The sequence below is a fragment of the Heloderma suspectum genome, chromosome 6 (assembly GCF_057233095.1).
Source record: "Heloderma suspectum isolate Gila_16-S chromosome 6, 16-S_ref, whole genome shotgun sequence".
NCBI lineage: Eukaryota > Metazoa > Chordata > Lepidosauria > Squamata > Helodermatidae > Heloderma > Heloderma suspectum.
This window is the reverse complement of record NC_139463.1, coordinates 34251133-34270311: the sequence shown is the minus strand read 5'-3', so window position 1 is coordinate 34270311 and position 19179 is coordinate 34251133. Positions and strand designations below refer to the sequence as shown.

The 19179-nt window shown below is 42.9% G+C and overlaps 1 protein-coding gene across 1 annotated transcript in view; it reads right to left on the bottom strand.

Annotated features, from left to right (window-relative positions):
• LRRTM4 (leucine rich repeat transmembrane neuronal 4) overlaps nucleotides 1–19179 on the bottom strand; it is a 762107-nt gene that overhangs the window by 533456 nt on the left and 209472 nt on the right. The window lies entirely within an intron of this gene.

The following is a 19179-nucleotide window of genomic DNA, read 5'->3' as shown; positions in this document are numbered from 1 at the left end:
TTTAAAGATAAGCCAGGATGCAAAGCAACATGAATAATTATAGCATAGGGCAGAACATTTGTTTCTACACACTCCCCAAATACAATATTCTTTTATCAAAGCAATATTTCCAGAATATTGCACATGAAAGTTTTAACAAAATTAAATTTTGCTGTGAGCTTTTACAGTCCAAAGGGAGATCATTCTCCTAGTCCTTTCTTTTTCAAAAGGTGTAAAAGTTTCATTAGTTCACAAAGTGAACGCAGAGTCGTAATTATTGCAAGGAAAATGTAATATTGCACAAAATTACTGGAGCCATGCCTTTTTATTAACTTTCCTTGATAAAAAGTGAGGAGGATCATGTTAAAACTATTACATTAATATTCCTCAGAGAGTTGTGCTATAATTTCAGCTTCTCTTTCTCTCTCCCTCTTTGCCCTGTGAGTCAATATGGGAGGATGTCTGGCAATCAGCTATTGCAATTATCTTTCTTCCCCAGATTTGAATTGGTAACTGTAGCTTCCACTAATAGAACTGCAAATGAATGAATAGGATCCTTTTCCCCACCCCCTCCCTCTACCACTTGTAGTTAGTGGGTGGATATTAAGGCAGATGGCTCAGATGCTCAAGACAGGAGAATAAGAGAGGGTAAAAAAGGACATATGCTCCCCCCACACACAACAAGGCTGCTTAATGCCAGCAAGAAATATTCTTTTTAAAAAATTAAAGGAGGGAGGACCCCTAAAAGATCATATGAGTTTGCTAGAAAAAAAGAAGTGACTTGATGGCACTGATGAAATGGTTGCTGCCAGAATATGACACCAATGACCTCTGGAAATAAAGCTAAGAGCTGTTGGCTATATAATAGTTCTCTAAGTGACTTGATTATCCTCAGTGCCTCTAATATTCAGTGGAAGTAATAACCCACTTCTATCAGAGTTCCGAGTGCATTATTCAAAAAGCTTCAATAAGATTTTCAACCATGCAGGACACAATCCGTCTTCTCTTGTGTGCAGTTCAGAAAGACATCCATGCAGGAAGGAAACACTTCCCCCTGCCCCTCACATAAGCTTCTCTAGGGCCACCCATCTCTGACTGAGTAGCATGCATGTGCAGTTCTGAAGAGGAGCAGGAAGGTTGGATCTACAGATGTCAAAGTCAACAAAATTTGATCTCGCTGAAGGTCTCTGAATTCCATCTCAAAGCTCGTTCTGACTGGTTTCCAAATCAGACTGTAAGCTTTGGTTGTGTGTAGGTTTTTTCTTCTTTTTATGTGAAAATCATACATATTTTTTCCCAAAGGTATGCATCAATTGTGTGCATCTTTGAAAAGTACTCATTAATATCCCATTGATGAAAACATATTTGTGCACGCTTTTCAAAAGTACGCATTTCTCATGCACATTTTTCAAATGTGTACATGCTGTCAAATGCATGGGGGGAGGGCATCCACAAATCACATTGCAAGCTTGGAAATGTATGGATTTTGACCACAGATTGCATCTGAGCCCATGTTCAGCCTGGAAGGTTTGAATTGGGTAAATCAAATCCTGATCAAAAAAGAACTGAAATGAATTTCTCATACACCCCTCATTGGATCTATGACAGCTTTCCCCAACCTGGTTCCCTCCAGATGTTTTGGACTACAAGTCCCAGGATGCCTGATGATTGACCATGCTGGTGGGGCTGATGGGAGTTGAAAACACAAACATCTAGAGAGCACTATTATGGAGAAGGATGTTGTACAGGGTACATGCATACATCGCTTTTGACAGCAATGACTGGATGAGTTGCTGTCCTGTTCTGGGGTAGAAGAGCCCATGTACATTGGGGAGGGAGGACGAGTCCATCCAGTGGTACGGGGTAATTGTGAGAACCATGACCAATGAAAAGGACAGTCCAACATCATTTCTGCAGGCAGAGGCAGACAACCAAGAGATGTGGAGTTCAGAAGAATCAAAAGAGTCACATGCACAGCTTTCAAGAAGATGGACAGATCATGGAGTGCACAAAATGCGGTCCAATGGCATTGTAGCTCCTGACAGCCATGTAGACCCTGGTTACCATTTCTAGGCTCCACTTTCTACCCCCTGGCTGAGGATGGAGTTCCTTAAAGTGACAGACTTCAGGCCTGGAGCCTTTTCACTCTTCTTGCCTGGTGCATTCTCTGTGCTGGAGAACAAAAGGTGTCTGGCATGACAGGACTAGGGTCCTTGAGGGAGTCAGGCACAAAAGCAGCTGTCTTCGGGGGGACTTGTGTGTGTGTGTGTGTGTGTATGTATATATATATATATGTATATGTGTGTGTGTGTGTGTGTGTTACAGGTTCCAGACCACCAGTTTCAGGCTCGAGATCAAGGAATTGGTCATGATAGTCTGCTGGCAATGTGGATGAGACAGACTCAACAGGCTCTTCCCCCTCCATATCTGAGTCTTGGCTGTTGCTCAGGACCAGCCATGACAGTTGGTGAGAGAGAGAGGGAGGGAGAGGGAGATCTAAAGGGCTTTGCTGCATTCCATAGAGACCCTCAGTGAACATGGGTAGCAATGATACATGTCCTTAATCAGCTAGTAAGATTTTGCCCACACACTATTTGGATTCAGAATGGCAAGGTGCCATGGTTCAATCCCACCCAGCCATCTACAGGTACCAGGGAGCTAGTTTGAAAAAGTGTTGTGGCATTCAAGCAAAATGCATCTGGAATTTATCCATAGACCTCTAATCTGCACGATACAGCTCTAAATAAATTGAGTCAGACCACTTTGAAAATATAGCAGAAGAACTGAAGCCTCTTTGGGGGAAGAACATTTTTTTTAAAATTGGAAGACAGATTTCAGTTCTGAACAGTGAGGCTAACTTTTAAGTAAGTTTAGGATAGGGACAGACACATCTGTTAAATTCGGTTTCTCTCACTTTCCCACTTTTCCAGTCTTATATTTTGGTTCGTCCTGAACTTTGGAAAAAAAAAAAATCCAAACATAATCAGTTCATCCCAAGCACTGAGCATTCCCTAAAAACAAAATTAGCATAGAAATTTATACACATCGTTGTGCGCATTTCTCCTAATGCCTGCATGTTTGTATGCAATTTTGGCTAGTATATTCATTTCCTGCGAGCAACTATCTTAACAGAATCCTTTTTAAAAAATCAGTAATACATATTTGCATGTGTAGTTTCCCCAAATATACATATTTGTAGATGAATTTTTATTTATTTATTTATTTATTTATTTATCTTTTCTTTTTTACAAACTCCATTGCAAAATTTGGGGGAACTATGGCTTAGAAGGATAACCGAGTTTCAATTTGAGTATTGGTTCAAAACTGCAGAATTAGGTAAGTTTGTATTAAAATGCAAACCAAACACATTTCTTTTCCCCATCCCTAGTTTACAATCAAGCTATTAATTACACATACCACCAATTACTAGTTCCTGATGGCTAGTGTTAAAATCAGAAACCCCACTGCCAACCTTTTTTTAAAGGTACTGGAAGGCTGAATCCAACAGTTCACTTATTTCCTGTGCCTATCCTTCTATTTCCTTTGATGTATGCTGTGCTGTGTAGCCTGTGTTGTACTGGAATGGGTACGGCAGTCAGTACTACCTATAAAAGGAGAATTGTCTTGTTTGTAGTCTATAAATCAACAAGAACAAATTTTCTGTGAGATGATGTACACACACATCAGCCGACCGCATACAGCCAAGAGCAGTGGATCAAAGGAAAAGTTTTTTTGATAGTCAGGAATTGATTTGTAAGCCTGCCTTTCTGCTGGACTGGATTTGAAGAGGGGAGAGAAACCCACAGTAGACTCAGATACCTACCGAAGGAAGATAGACCCTAAAAGGAAAGGAGCCCAGACAGTGCTTGTATTATGTAGCTTCTGTGGTAGTGTGGAAGCCAGTAAGGGCACAATCCTATGCATGTTTAGACAGCAGCAGAAGAAAGTCCTACAACACCCACCACTCCTCAGCCAGCCATGCGGTCTTCTGTCTAAATGTGGATAGGAATGTGCCCTAAATTACTATGGTTCTCTTGGAAGCTCTGTCACTTAAAATATAAAGAAACCAAAAGAGATAATGTAAGACCTGCAGGTGATATCTGTACCAATCTGTGAAATGTGCTGATGGCTGCTTTGTTATCTGTTGGCATTTTCCAATTAGGTAATTAATTGGATAATCAGCTTAAACTATGATAAGGAAGCAAAATTACTATGCTTGAAAAGAATGGCAAACATAGGGAAGCTGGGGGCGGGGGGAGCATGGCTTGTGAGAGGTGGAATACCTGCCTGACAACACCCCGTTCTCTCTCCCTCCCTCTCCTCTCCCTCGCCAGACATGTGTTTAAAGCTCTTTGTGGGACAGTTGCAACATACACTCCAACTACTGTCACTCACTGTTTCCCAGAATCAAGCTTGATTTTTCTCTTTTCTGGCATCTTTCCCTGATGAATCACTCTCCTTGAATTTTTGCCTTTTGACCGCACTTTCCTAAATTATTGCTAGTCTGAGTTCAAGAATGATTTAGTTTATGGATGTCCTGGAATTTCATTCCTGTTCACAAATCATGCAAACATGTCTGTCCGCAACCCGAAACACAAATGTAATTCTCGGGTAACTTTTGCAAGTTCCCAAACGTGCGTTTGCATTCAAAAGTAAAAACCTGCACAAATGCACACTTCCAAAAATGTGCATCTGTGCACTTGCACATTTCTGCACTTACACACTTGCACATTTTCGCATACTTCCCCCACCCCCCATAATCCACATTGTCATGCTTTAGGCCAATAGGGAAAATGCACACTTTTCCCAACTGAAACAACAACAGCAACAAAAGATGACCACACTTGGGAATGCAAATCAGGTGAAACAAGCTTTGAGGACAAATTTGGAGACTCAACAAATGTGAAAGTTTACGCTCACCCATCCTTTGTTGTAAATATAGGGATCGTTGTGGATTTCATTCACTCCGCATTTCAAAGTGAATTGAACTGATCTGCAATTCCCAGACTAATGTATTTATCCGGATGCAGGTATCCTTAGGATTTCAAACCTCTCTGAATTTTGCCATGTGGTTCTCAGCTCAAAAAAACATACCAAAATGCAGATATAAAAATGTGTAATTGAGGATAAAATACACCTAGGAAATGAATAATTTGAGAGAAAAATACATTTAAATATTTAAAAATAATTTAAATACACACATTTTGTGAGGAAATACCTTTAAAAACATGTATTTCAATACAATTGTCCATGCTCTTTGGTATGGATTGGGATGATATGAGGAAGAATTCCAAGGGGAAGCAGTCTGTCACTACTTCTACTAATATTTAGTAAGTCAACCCTGCAGCATACTGTTGCAGTGTGGAGTTGTCCCTCTTCAGGATTCAAGCCAAATGCATGCTACCCCAGCCCTCAATTTTCCTTCTTTCCCTCCGTAACCATCACTCAGCATTATATGGTCACTATAAGCACGGTCAGTCCTTATTGGACTGCATTGGAGTCTTAAGGTTCTTTTCTAAATAACCCTTAAGGCTCTTTTCTACAAGATTTTTCTACTTCCGCAAAGTTTCGGATGCCCCAAGCCTGCAGATACCTCCCTGTTTTGCATCAGTGGTGCCATTTTGGCTACATATGACTACTGGCACTCACAGGCTGAACTTCATAAAAAAGTGGCGGGGGGGGGTGTTGCATCAGCAACAGCAGATCTGGTCAGTGGCCTTTGGGGAAAATGGAAGAGAATGTATAGCATTTTTTTTTTTTTACAAACATATGCAGGGGTAAACAAACAAGGAGTTGTAAACAAGAGTGCTGGATGGATTAGATAGACTTTCACACGACCCAGAAAAACAATTATCATTGGTTGCCACACATAAAGATATATTCCCCTTCTAATGTTGAACTTTAGAGCAGAAATGATAACTGAATTCTGATAAATTCTGTATTTCCTCAATATTCATGTGGGCTAGAATTTTTCTGTGTGTGTTTTAAGTAAAATGGAAATTATCAGTGTTCTGTAACCATCTCATACCCTCCCCCCGCCCGACCTGCTAGCATTAGTTAAAGAAAACCCAAGGGCTCCTACCTAATTTCCCCCACTGCACACTCATTATTAGCCTGTCTCTGTGCACCTTAGCTTGACCTCCAATCTCTAGTTTGATTATTTTCACCTTTGTAGTAATAAACGTACACTCACTGGCTTTCCCACCACCTTATGGTAATCAGCATTCATTATTGCAGGTGGAGTGTCTGCAGATCAAAAGCACATCACTACAAGCCACTGAATCGCCTTGAAGAATCATCTATATTTTAAGTAGTAACATAGAACAGAATTATTATTTTACACAGGAGGTGTACATCAAAGGCTGCATAGCGATAGAAGTAGGTAAACTGAAAGTTCCTTTCCACCTCCTCTCACACCACTAGAAGAAATTAGCCCTTGTGCAGATGTTCGATCAGGGTAAGATGTATATAATGATGTTGAGAGCCAGTGTGGTGTAGTGGCTAGAGTGCTGGACTGGGAATTGGGAGATCCAGGTTCTAGTCCCCACTCAGCCATGGAAGCTCACTGGGAGACTTTGGGCCAGTCAAAGACTCTCAGCCCAGCCTACCTCACAGGGTTGTTGTTGAGGTTAAAATGGAGGAGGAGGAGGATTATGTATGCCACCTTGAGTTCCTTGGAGGAAAAAAAGGCACGATATAAATGTAATCAAACACTCTCTTCCAACAACCTAAGGGACGACTTTATACATGGACTTCACCAAACTGTCAACACTGAAATCAGGTTGACTACATCCTTTCTAGCCAAAGGTGGCGGACATCTATGCAGTTGGTAAAAACAAGACCTGGAGCTGATTGTAGTTCAGATCATGAACTTCTTATTGCACAATTTAGAATCAGACTAAAGAGAATAGGGAAGACCCACACATCAGTTAGATATGAGCTCACTAATATTCCTAATGAATATGCAGTGGAGGTGAAGAATAGATTTAAGGGACTAGATTTAGTAGATAGGGTCCCGGAAGAACTATGGACAGAAGTTCGCAACATTGTTCAGGAGGCAGCAACAAAAAACATCCCAAAGAAAAAGAAAACCAAGGAGGCAAGATGACTGTCTGCTGAGACACTGGAAGCAGCTCAAGAAAGAAGGAAAGCAAAAGGCAACAGTGAAAGGGGGAGATATGCCCAATTCAATGCAAAATTCCAGAGGTTAGCCAGAAGAGATAAGGAATTATTTTTAAACAAGCAATGCACGGAAGCGGAAGAAGATAATAGAATAGGAAGGACAAGAGACCTCTTCCAGAAAATTAGAAACATCGGTGGTAAATTCCAGGCAAAAATGGATATGTTCAAAAACAAAGTGTTTTTTTTTTTCGGCTATTGAGCTTCGGCTATTGGGCGGTATAGAAATGAAATAAATAAATAAATAAATAAAGATGGCAAGGACCTAAGAGAAGCAGAAGAAATCAAGAAAAGGTGGCAAGAATATACGGAAGATCTGTACAGGAAGGATAATAATATCGGGGATAGATTTGACGGTGTGGTCAGTGAGCTAGAGCCAGACATCCTGAAGAGTGAAGTTGAATGGGCCTTAAGAAGCATTGCTAATAACAAGGCAGCAGGAGATGACGGTATCCCAGCTGAACTGTTTAAAATCTTGCTATATTATGCTGTCAAGGTGATGCATGCCATATGCCAGCAAATTTGGAAAACACAAGAATGGCCAACAGATTGGAAAAAATCAACTTATATCCCCATACCAAAAAAGGGAAGCACCAAAGAATGTTCAAACTATTGAACAGTGGCACTTAATTCACATGCCAGTAAGGTAATGCTCAAGATCTTGCAAGGTAGACTCCAGCAATTCATGGAACGAGAATTGCCAGATGTACAAGCTGGGTTTAGAAAAGGCAGAGGAACTAGAGACCAAATTGCCAATATCCGCTGGATAATGGAGAAAGCCAGGGAGTTTCAGAAAAACATCTATTTCTGTTTTATTGACTATTCTAAAGCCTTTGACTGTGTGGATCATCACAAATTGTGGCAAGTCCTTGGTGGTATGGGGATACCAAGTCATCTTGTCTGCCTCCTGAGGAATCTGTACAATGACCAAGTAGCAATGGTAAGAACAGACCATGGAACAACAGACTGGTTTAAGATTGGGAAAGGAGTACAGCAGGGTTGTATACTCCCACCCTCCCTATTCAATCTGTATGGAGAACACATCATGCGACGTGCTGGGCTTGATGAAGCCAAGGCTGGAGTTAAAATCATTGGAAGAAACATTAACAATCTCAGATATGCAGATGATACCACTTTGATGGCTGAAAGCGAGGAGGAGCTGAGGAACTTTATGACGAAGATGAAAGAAGAAAGCGCAAAAGCTAGGTTGAAGTTAAACCTCAAAAAAACCAAGATTATGGCAACCAGCTTGATTGATAACTGGTAAATAGAGGGAGAAAACGTGGAGGCAGTGACAGACTTTGTCTTTCTTGGTGCAAAGATTACTGCAGACACTGACTGCATCCAGGAAATCAGAAGACGTTGACTTCTTGGGAGGACAGCAAAGACAAATCTTGATAAAATAGTTAAGAGCAGAGACATGACACTGACAACAAAGGTCCGCATAGTTCAAGCAATGGTATTCCCCGTAGTAACCTATGGCTGCGAGAGCTGGACCATAAGGAAGGCTGAGCAAAGGAAAATAGATGCTTTTGAAATGTGGTGCTGGAGGAAAATTCTGAGAGTGCCTTGGACTGCGTCTGCAAGAAGATCAAACCAGTCCATACTCCAGGAAATAAAGCCAGACTGCTCACTTGAGGGCATGATATGAAAGGCAAAACTGAAGTACTCTGGCCACATCATGAGAAGACAGGATACCCTGGAGAAGATGCTGATGCTAGGGGAAGTGGAATGCCAAAGGAAGAGGGGACGGCCAAGGGCAGGATGGAAGGATGATATTCTGGTGGTGACAGACTCAACCTTGGGGGAGCTGGGGGTGGCGACGGCCGACAAGAAGCTCTGGCGTGGGCTGGTCCATGAAGTCACGAAGAGTCGGAAGCGACTGACCGAATAAACAACAACAAATAAATGTAATAAATAAATAATAAATAAATGTTCCAGAATTTTATTCCTGTTCAAAAATGATAACATGTTCCATTCACAATGGAAAAACCTAAGCAGGAATGCAATTCATTGGAGTATTTCATGATTTTAGGATTGTTGAAGGCTGAGCTTCGAGTCAAAGCGGGGCTCTTTGAGCTGCTTTGGGCTGCCTCCAAGGTGAGGTGGAAAGGGCACAAAGTGGCACAAAGCAGGTCAGGTCACTCTGAAGCACTTCATGTGGTCTGGAAGCTCAGACCAGCTTTACCATCCAGACCCCAGCTCCTTATCTGGGTCCTCTGGACGCATGCTGGCGGCTGTCTTGTTGTTCCAGTGGGGGAGCCATTTTTAAAATGTCAACTCCCTGTATTTTCTGGAAATAGATCCTGCAGAAACAATAAAATGGCTGCAAGGCTGCATCCAGATCGGGCACAGGAGCTGGTGGTGGAGGCTCCACCGGCAGCAGCGGCAACTGCAGTGGTGGCATGGCAGCAGCGGCCCCCCACTTGGACTAAATAGATACCCCTTGGTCCCACCCAACAAGGCTCTTCTTAAGTTCTTATGTCAGAACTACTGCAGATGGTAGCGGTGGCAGTTTCCTGTGCTTGATCTCTGTTTCCTCCTCAGAGGGCAGTAGGTCTTAAACAGCTTCTTGTTCAGGTGGTGTTTAGATTTTGTTATTAATCTGTAAAGGGCTGGATGTGCCCGATCTTGTCTGATCTTGGAAGCTAAGCAAGGTCAGCCCTGGTTAGTACTTGGATGGGAGACCGCCTTGGAATCAGGCTTCCTGCAATGAGCAGGGGGTTGGACTCGATGGTCTTGTAGGCCCCCTCCAGCCCTATGATTCTATGATTGCTATGATTTCCTAAGAGGTTGTATACAGCCTTAGCGCATGGGGAAGTTGTGTACAAAATGTTTATGTTAGGGGAAATTTCATATCGAAATAAAAGTGAATATTTGTGTGCGCATGCGGGCCCCCTTGCATGCACTGAAGAAAAAAATAAAAATATGTTTACAGAAAACTTGTAAAGACATGCCATGTATATCCTGTTCTGTAATATTTACTTTGTGTGGCCTCTAAGGCTATAATGTATCTGAATAGGCCTGAGGCCTTGCTTTGTTACTGTCAAAGGCCTGAGTAGTAGTTCCTGAGTGACGTTCTAGTTTGCCCAACCTTGATATGGTAGGTTATACAAAAAATATTAATTAAAACAAAAACAGTGCAAGATTCCTACTGCATTGGTTGAACATCAGAGAGGAGACAGAGTGTTTTGGACCTTCAAGTTCTAGGAAGAAAATTTAAGGAAGACAATTTCAGAAACAACTTCACTCCCACCATCAACAACATCAACCTGAACACTTCCAGCCAGCTGGCTAGTGTTTGTCTTCAGAAAATTGCACATCTATCTGTGTTGTCTGTGTCTCCATACCAGCTAGTAGGTGGACCCCTGCAACGTTCTGGCTCCTACATTCCCTGAATCAGAGCAGAACATCTCCTTCCATAAAGGCTTTCTAGATGCAAATGAAATGGCCCTTTGACTGCCTCAACTAATTCTTAAGAATGGGCCAGAAAATGAGCTGGAGAGAGCACCCTGCTGAGAGCTGCAATGGTATTTGTGACACAGAGTTGTGCTATTCAGCACTATTTAGGACTTAGCACTGTTAAAGCCATATGTTAGCCTAAATTCAGAAATCCATTTTGATTCTAAGGGAGCCATTTCATGCTGGAAAGAAGATAGCAGAAATATCTGATACTTGGGGAGTATTTATTAATCAAACTCCAGGCTAATGCACAGGTAAGACCTATACGAACAGAATATTTCTACTGGATTGGTTTTACTTTAGAAACAATATCTGGTAATTTGAAATTCCAAAATCTGTCTGTCAATAAATTTGGATGGGGGAAATTTAGGACATCCCTACAGATTCCCCACAGAGTATAACAATGCCTACATTAAAAAAACTGGTTGCGTGATCCTCCCCCCTCTGTTTAAAGCTTCTCTGTCTCTCCACTCCTTGTTTCAACCTCTCAGCCTCCTTTGCCACCCCACTCTCATCTGTCAAGCAATATCACAGTTCCCCACCCACCCCCAGGGACAAGCATGGAAACCTCACTAACAGATGCCTCTGTAGCAGGCCGGGGAAGGAATGTTCACCATTAACACTAATGTCTACCTGCTCCTCTGCCAGACATATTGAAGTGGTTTAGCAAAGCATCTCTGTCACTCTCCTTGACCTTTACAAGCCCTTCACTGGGGATTGATGAGGTGAACTTTCAAGAACTCGTCTTTTGCTCCTTGCAGTGAAAGTGGGAATCAGATATCTGGAAACAACTGAATATCAGAACTTCAAAAAAACAGTTAATTCAGGGAGCTTCAGATCCACGGCACAATTGTTTCACCTGGCCACAATATAAACATAACAGTGGAAGACCTGAGGGTGGCAGGCCTTCCCTCCCATGTTTAGAACACCCCACCCACCCCCATGCCAGCATCTTTTATCTGCCCTCATAGAAATTGATGGAGCAAACACACAATTAGTGTCCATAGGGATGGACAATGATGCTGCAGAAGCAAGATGGCTCCAAACATTTCATTAATACCTATAGGGCCCTGCAACACAATATTAGTGTATCCCTGACTGTTCTCTTTGCTGATACCTTGGGGGGGGGGGCAGGGGAACGCACACTAGAGTCCAATCCTGGCTACACTGAAGTGTTAGATTGCAATAATGATTCCTGTGGGCAGCTGTCATTTCTTTCCTTTGGGAAAATGTACAAACAGCTTCTCAGTGTTGAACCCAATCAATGACCCCCCTCACACACACACACACACACACACACACAACGCATAATGGGGAGGTGGGTTCCAATCAAAATTATACCTACTCCGTACTTCTTGTTTGCCCTGGCAGGGAAGCTTAGATTTCTGCCAGTGCATGTAAGGACAACCATGGTCACCCCCTACCTCCATCTGATCAGCTCTTCTGAACAGATCCTATAGCATGTACAGATGCAGGTTCTCTCTGGAACCCAGTTGGGTTCCAGAGCGCATGTAGAACCTCTGCTTACAGCTGGGAAACCTGTGTCCACCCAGTTGTTGTTAGACTCCAACTCCCATCAGGCCCATACAACATGGCCAATGGTCAGGGATTATGAGAGTTGTAGTCCATAACATCTGGAGGACCATAGGTTCTGTCCTGCATAATTATGGTAGCGCTGGCACAGAGTTCCATGGATCCAGGCAAGGTCAACTCCCAGAAGCAAGGGCTGTAGATGGTCCAAAGTAGGGATGTTGGAGAAATCCACAACGGATTCAAATGAGTTCAGATTTCTATGCATCCAACCGGTGAATTCCACAGCAGACTGGCTTTTTCTCAGTCATGCAGATCCCGTGGATTTCTGGGTCAGTTTTTCGGTGGGGGGGGATTTGTGCTAATTCACATTAGCTAATGTGTATTAGCACATTTGTGCAAGTGTGCAGTAGCACTAAAGTGAATTAGCGCAAGTAGAATGACATTCTGGTAGCGTGTGTACATTTCGAGAAATACACCCAGAAATATGCAGAATTTTCATGTGAAAATAAAAATGAAGCTCGCAATCTGATATGGACTCAAATCAGAATGAACTTTGGCGAGCTCAAGTTTTGCTGACTCACACATCCCCATTTCCCTACACACAAACCCACTATTCTTCCAGTCTAGTGTAAATCCTGGGATCAACTAGTCCATGATTAACCCAGGGTCTTCTGAAAACACTGGTTTGGATCAAGGAATGGATCTGTCACAAACATCACACCACCATCACTCCCTCCCCACCACACAGACATACATTTACTGTACCCAGTTTGGTTGCAGGAACAGGGTTCACAGCATCATGCCACTGAAATCACTAACCCTAAACCAGGAGAGATGGGGAGTAGAATCCTATGCTCTTTGTCCCAGTTAATGAACGTAAGAATTTATTCAAATCTATATTGGCATCAGAGAGACAATTTTATTTTTCCTGGTGTAGGCCCACATGCACATAAGCTTCTGCAGTGTGAAACCTTGGCAGAGCTACCTTTTTAATCTGATCCTAGCACTACAGTTCAATCAACATTCAACCTCTGGGATCATGCATATGCACACACAAAAACCTGCAAGCCAGGCTGCCAATCAACAAAGCAAATGCAGCAGCAAGGAAGGTAACTGGCCTGTTGCTCTGAAATTACAAGTGCTCGTGAATAAGGAAAGGGTTGTAAGCATCTTCTGTTTCCACAAATGCCCTTGGTATGCCCTATTGGCACAACGTATTAAATACAAAACTTGGGAAAATTGTTGAGATAGTAAAGAAACACTGGGAAACAGACAAAAAGATTTGTAAATGTTTCAAGTTAACAGTACTTTATGTTCTGGGCCACACTGTCTGCAGACATCCACTGCTATGCTAGACATACTAGATGGGAATCTGGTCAAGGAGAACATAAGGAAAGACTTGTTGGTTTATATTAAGGGGCTACCTAGCCCAGGATTGCACAACTTGTGTCCCCTCCAAGGGCTTTATTTTGGCCCCCATGGGAAACCTGACTCACTCAGTGCTACCAAATCCCCCTCCCCACCAATTTCCCCACCACCTGTCCTCTGTACTCTCTCTAGCCATGAGGAAAAGAGCAGTCTTTATCAGGATTGCTGCTATGTGTGTGTTAGAGAGAGGGAGAGAGGGAGGGAGAGAGAGAGAGAGAGATGGACGGCCCATGAGAGCCAGTGTGGTTAGAGCTTTGGGCTGGAACTCAGGGAAGCGAGGTTATACTCCCCACTTGGCCATGAAGCTCACTGGGTGACCTTGGACCAGTCACCAACCCTCAGGTTAACCTACCTCACAGGGTTGTTGTGGGGATGAAATGGAGAGCAGGACTACCATGTGAGCTGCCTTCCACTTGCAAAAGGGGGGAAAAAGGCAGGAGATAAGTGTAATAATAATTACAAATAAAACATGTACCTGACTGTGCCAGCGTGTGTATGTTGGCACATGCACAAATAGCCCTCAAGCCAGCATCGCATGTGGCCCTTGGGGTCAAAAAGGACTGCGCACCCCTGATCTAGTCCAACATCCTGTTTCCTACATGGGCCAGCCAGATGTCTCCCCAAAGTCCACAAGTATGGTATGAAGGCAACAGCCCCCTGTAATAGCATTTTCCTAGTATCTGATATTCAGAGACATACTGTCTCTGATCATGGAGGCTCCATCTAGCTATTGTGGGTAATAAGCATTGCTAAATATATCCTACATGAATATACTGACTCCCCCTTCAGAGGCAATAAGTCAGCAAGTGCCACCGTTATGGATACTGAAATGTCAGAATGTTGTTCATAATGGGTCTTTAACAATTAGGGGCTGTTGCTCAGTAATAGAACACTTGTTTTGCATGCAGAAGATGCCAAGTTTGGTCCCTGATGTCTCCAGGTAGGGCTGGAAATTTTCCTGCCTGAAACCCTGGAGAATAAGTATTGACATCAGTCAGTATTGACAATACTGGGTTAGATGGCCCAACGGTCTGAGTCCATATATGCCAGATTCCTATGTTCCTATGATTAGTAAATTCCTAAACTCCCCCCTCCTCCTTTTTCCTTAATGAGTGTGTTTTATTTAATGCCTCCTGAGTTGAAAAGCTGCACTCTGATTCCAGCCCACAAAATATACTCTGTGCTATGTAACTGAGCCAGTGAAAACAGAACATCTCAAAGCACTAAAGCCTGCAAATAAACTTTTAATTAAGCATTAAACAAGGAGTTATCCCATGCCCACTAAAGCCAATGGACATGGAAAAAAACCTCCCCATTTGATGATGTTTTACAGCACAACTGTGTTTTTATTTATTATTATTATTATTATTATTATTACAATAAAAGAAGAACCCTTTGAAATACTTGATCAAAGGGGGGAAACAAGTACTATAATCACCAAGACTTCGTTACAAAGAAACTGCATTCATGAAGATTGCAATTAATGTCCTGTTAAGAATTGCTGAAACCCCCAACTCCAGTTTTTTTTAAGCCAATTCAGTAATTAAAACAGGAAAACAGGGGGGGGGGGACACCTTCATTTAATCCTAAGCTTTTACCTTCGCCAAGTATTCATGTTTTGCTCCTGGCCCCCCCACACCCCACCCCACATCTCCAGTATACTTTATTTTCTGATTTGCATGCAGAATATACCAAGTCACCTTCAGAATATGGTCAAAAATATATGTGGGCATAACTTAAAATGACTGATGTGGGGTTGTGGTACCACAAATGCCTCATCCATTTCAGTGCCATTCTTTAGATGTCAATCAGTAATCAAGGCACATTAAAATAACTATAATTCTTGATCTCTGATTATCTTTCAGAAAGTAAGTCCTGGGATCCCCTTGACTTTAAAATTGACATCCTTTTTGAGGTGGTGGGGAGATATATTTTTAGAGGGATTTGTATACTGTCCCCACCCCCTTTCCTCTCTCAAGGATGCCTGAATAATAATTAGGCTTTTCTGAGAGAAGCCATGTTATTGGCTTGATTTACAGATGGCCAAGGGTTACTTCAGTGAGATTCCAACATTTGACTGTAATGAGGAATAAATTTAAGATTTCCCTCAGTGACCTCACTTGGAGGAGTGAGATCGCTCTGCTCAGATCTACATGATTGGCATTACCCGAGAAGACTCCGTGAACCTCTGGCACTGCAATTAATTTTCTGCATGATGCACCTTATTTATAGTGTGCATCATTGTCTCAAATTGCTTGGCGCCAGGGTCATAGGTGGCTGTAATTTAAGCTTACTTCCAGCAACAATATCACTTATATTAAACAGGCTTCTCACAAAACAGGTACTCATCATTACAACCACACAGTCCCAGCTACCCTGCATTGGCTGCAGCAGACTCCAAGTGAAGGAGCATTGGCAAACCAAGAAGAAAAGTAATGAAGCAGGCAAAGGCTCTAGCACAAAGGTTTCAGTCTAATCAGTTCAGGCTAAGGCAGGAGTGGTCAAGACAGGCAATGGTCAAAAACAGTTAGTCAGAAAGGTTATACAGTCTAGAAGCAGAGTCAAGAAGGAGTCCAAAGGTCAGTAGAACAGAGAGTCACTTACAAGGCAAGGCCCAGAAAAGAAGGTACACAACACTAGAGCTGAATTAATGATGTTGTTCCAGCACTAGCCAGGTACAGACTGAAGGCTTTTTAACACCAGAGCCTGCTGAGCCCCACCCAGACCCCAGCTGTGGTACATTAGAGCTGTCTGGTTTGAGTCCTACTCATGCGGAGCCAGTTTTTTTTTGGAAACTTCCATTGCACGTAAGCACTCCTTCTCACAAGAGCCCTACTGGCCTGTTGCTTGAGGTGACAATGCTCCTGGGAGTCAGGGGGTTGTTCAGCCTCTGCTACGGAGGCAGAGTCCTCTCCCCCTGATGAGGATGGACCTGAAGCCATCTCCCTGACGGCCCAGGCTCCTCCTGGTCTGGTGACAGGTATCTGGGAGATTGTCAAACTGCCCATGTTGCCTCCTGGTCTGGTGACAGGTATCTGGGAGATTGTCAAACTGCCCATGTTGCCTACTGAATCCTCCAATTGCCAGCATCAACACTCAGACAAAAGGGCTGCTTTCCAAGGCTTTAATTCCATTCATCCTAATGAAGCATACAGATGCTAATTGCCTGAGACGCAAAGGAACTACAAAGGAACAGCCATCTAGGGGTTTCTAAGGGTTAGGACGTCAGTTGATCTCCGTTTGGGAAAAACGCAGCAACTCTCTGAACTTAAGGGGTGGGAGGGGAAGATCTCCCCCTCTCCCAGGATGCTTCTGGGTGCCGCTGTTGATGTTGAGCCAATCGAGCTGAGCACCGAAGCTCGGCCCCTGCAGTCTCTCGCTTGTGCCTGCTCCTGCGCCTTGCATCTAAAACCTCGAGTTGTCTCTCTCTTTCCATGCCTGGGTCACTGTTGCTCCCAGGGATGTGAGCAGGGGGGGCTCCCCCTCCAGCTGCACCTCTGAAGTCTGAGAGAGTTCCTCCCCCATGAATTGTATCTCCTCCTCAGAATCAGAGCTGCCTGGGACTCTATGGGCTCAGAGACAACCCTGACAGAGATCCAGCTCTTCCTCTGAGGAGGATTCCTCCAGTGGGAGCATGACTGGCACTAGAGCTTAGTGCTAGCCTAAAAGAGCCTGCATGGTGAACATAGAAAGCTGTCAGACTATTTGACTATCCATTCCAGTGTGACCTACTCTGATTGGCAGTCTTTCTCCAAGCTTTTGGCCAAAGGTCTTCCCTTCACCTGTTACCTGATCTTTTTGACTGGTAATACCAAGGGAACTTCTGCATGCAAAGCAGTTGCACTTGCGGTGGCCCTTGTCCTTGTAAGCGAGAAATTCATTCAGTTCACACTTTTTTAAAAACTGAAAACTTATCAGATTTGCACTACTTACCAGATTTGCACTACTTACCACCTTTCTGAAGTTTGTAATCAAAGTTTGCACATCCCAAACATGTGTACAAAACTAGGTGTGGTGCAATAAAGTGCACACAAACATGCATATGTTACAGAGAGGAGTGCAGAAGAAAGCTTTACCTTAGGGGAAATCACCCTCGAAACTGCATATAATTTGAAAAATGAATACAAGAGTATGTACAAACCATTCACAAAATGCCTACATTTTGAGAAATTGCGCAAAAATACATGGAATCATAGGGTTGGGAGGGGCCTACAAGACCATCAGATCCAACCCCCTGCTCAATGCAGGAAGCCTGATTCCCAGGCGGTCTCCCATATATTCTACCACTGATGCTTTGAGAGCAGGCATCAGACTGAAGTTCAAAATATAGAAATTGGTGATGATCAAACAGACTTGGTTCCATAGCATTCATGCTGGTGACACAACAGACTTCATTTGAGCAAAAAGAAGGTTATTTGTGAAAGTTTGTGGGTCACAGAATCATAGAATCATAGGGTTGGAAGGGGTCCACAAGACCATTGAGTCCAACCCCCTGTTCAATGCAGGAAGCATGATTCCCAGGCGGTCTCCCAACCAAGTACTAACCAGGGCTGACCCTGCTTAGCTTCCAAGATGAGATCAGGTGTATCCAGCCATTTTTGTGACATGTAGATCTTCATGTGAATGTAAAATCAAAACAAGCAAACAAACACATGCAGATACAGAAAGGAACAAGCCTAATTTTGTAAAAAAAAAAAAGAGAGAGAGAGAGAAAAGGAGTGAAATTTAATTTGACGGATTTATATGTCCATGCCTGCTCCCTGGTAGTTTATGTTGCCATACCTGCCTGATACAGCTGGACTACAGGAGAGAGAGATGGCAGGAGCTGGTATCAGCTCACACCTGAAAACACAGCTGAGAAGGAAAAGACCTGCTCACTGTAGAACAAGCAGCACCTATGCAGAAGCCTAATAAAAAATATTAACAATGACATTGTTTCCTATATTGTTCAAATATAGAAATTCAGAGGTGAATAGAATTCACCTAGAAATTCAGAGGTGTTTTTTGGCTTCCAGAAAGAGCAGACACCGATTCTTATAAATGAACTTAAACTATTTTAGAATAAAAACACAATTGAGGCCTAGAGCTTCTAACTGGTGGTTAGCCATCTTAGTAACAACATCAAGGATTCTTTCTCTCACACTGTCCCTGTGGGAGAATATTACATCTCCACTCACCACAGTACTGTTTACATGTCCTTCACCATACTGTACAGCCACAGTTGTTTAATACAGACTTCATGCCAAATCTTGGTTAAGCAAACTTAACTATGCTTTGTCATGATGCCTACATTGACAAATAATTATTTCCAATTGGCAGGCAAACCAGCATCAGAAACCATGGTTTCAGGTGAGTCTGCAAACCGTGGCTTGTGATAACTCTGGTTTGCCATAATGTCTGAATTGACAAACAAGAATTGCTGCTGTAGATTCACCTCCAAAGGCTGTCATACCATGGAGATAGGAGTGAACTTATGAAGCTGTATGCTGAGAGGTTGCAAAATGAAAGCAAACATCTGTAAGCCATGGTTTGCCTGCTGTACATTTAGAAGCTGATAACCATGGTTTGGCATTATGTTTGAATGGAGCTAATGTGGCA